Consider the following 2,151-nt stretch of genomic DNA (forward strand, 5'->3'; position numbering starts at 1 on the left):
TAAAGACAATCGATAGAAATAATATATGAAAAAGTTATAAAGACATAGCTATAATAGAAATGAAACAAATAATTGAAAATGTATAGGTAATAATTACTAGAGTACTAAAAAAATAGTCATGTAAACAAACTGAGGATGCACTATGAGAAAATTTACAAATTTTTTTAAGAGAATATGGTACACCAGATTACATTTTGAGCTAAAGACCCTATAAATGACCTCAATCCTAGGTCAATGGGTCAACTACATTGTCTCTTCTCAAACCGTGGCGGCTCCGAGCAAGAGCACTACTTTTTTTTTTAAAACCACCTACCTGGTCATATCTGACATATGTGAGGGTTAATATCAAAGTTACTAAGGTAATGCCTCTACCTCGGCTACAAACGGCCGAAGTTCCCCAGGGGAACCTCTTGATTCCGATCCTCAACATCCTAAACACTCCTGACATTTCTTTCTCTCACGGCGCGTTCCTACATTTTCAGACCATACGTATTCTCAATTGTCCCAACCTAAGCCGCCAGCGATTTCCTTTATCCAACCTCCCAAGAACTTTTCATTGAACGAACAATGGTACAACCGAGTGTTATTCCATTCTATTACTCAGATCTACAAATTAACTTGTTCCATTGCGAAACCTTGGTTTCATTTGAGAAAGATTCACATGGGAACCACATACTAGAATTAAAAGAAAATAACTAAATAGATTATTTACCCCACCATACCGAATGCTGAACAGAATCTCTCAGCTATCATTCGATAATAAGCTCTTAATCATAAGATTATTCGTTCACCAACCAGAAACTACTGATTGTAACTAAGCAGCGAGATATTGCAACACCGAATTTGGCCAATCCTTCTAATCAAAAATTCTAAAAAATGATGTCGAAATTTTATCATAACCTTTCCGATCATCTAAATTCACTAGTTTAATAAACTCCCACAAGTAATATAACTCCCGTCAAGGCTTGAAATGGAAAGGGCAACGAGATCCACAGTAAACTAAATTTGATTATTTGAATTTTGGCAATGCATGCACTCCAGTCCTTAGGCCTAATATATTTTAGCTGCGTTATTGTATATTTAAAGATTTTTAGGTGTATATTTTATATTTTTTACAGCATATTTAACAGCTTTTATTACATATTGTAGGGCATATTCTGGGGTTTCTTACTGCATATAAATCCTGGCCTTAGCTATACAAGTACACTTCATCGACCGAAGCGTACTATATTTATTCGTGTCAGGTTTATACGCTTCACAAGAACTTGCCTAGAAAAGGCCCCCGTTTGAAGGGTTAGTTGAAACGTCGGCTACCAGCAAGGGAACTGTTACAGTGGGAGAGAAGGATCAAAGGTCGGCTTTGTGAAGCGAAACAGGGGTCAAGCGCAAACCGCCTTCTGTACCCCTGTTCCGGAACCTTACCGACATTCTAAGCCAACTACACAGGAAATTTTATAGAGTATTGATTAGTTTATATTAATTACATACTTCGTAGTATGCACCAAAAGAAGAATATAGCATTAATAAATACATAATCTCAAGTAGTACAGAAATTACAGACATTATTGATAGAATAATGGTTTTCCTTCTAAACTTATGAACATAAATACCAAGTACACAAAAATGTTAACCATATAATTTTTTTTTAAATTATATTGCCTCATGTTTATCCTGCTTGTGGAATTAAATAAAAATACCAGCATGGGTAAAGATGGCATATTTTGTTTTAAGTTTAATGCTATTCTGTTGGACTGAGGTAGTTGTAAGAAATTTTGTGTAAAAAATTGGATATCATTTATAGTTTTATATTATTAATTTTACAAAAAAACTATATAAACTTACTCATACCTTGTTATAAATTTGTAGCTTATAAATATCTTTGATATTTAGTTGACAATTTTTGACTTTTGAAAAGGAATATCAAGGGCACAAAGAGCATTGTAATATAAAATTATTTATTCTTAAAAAAAAAATGTATATAATCTCATTTCTATCCTGCTTTCGGAGTAAACACTAAGTATAAGTGAAAAATAGGTATATTTAAAGCTGCTTAATTTAAGTCTTTTAAGCGAGGGTAGTTTTAAGAATGTTTGGGTAAAAAATATATAGTATTCATATCTCATTATGTATGTATCTTTATAATTATGCAAC

This window comes from Halyomorpha halys, unplaced genomic scaffold, assembly GCF_000696795.3.
Source record: "Halyomorpha halys isolate HHAL.00 unplaced genomic scaffold, Hhal_1.1 Scaffold364.1, whole genome shotgun sequence".
Classification (NCBI taxonomy): Eukaryota; Metazoa; Arthropoda; class Insecta; order Hemiptera; family Pentatomidae; genus Halyomorpha; species Halyomorpha halys.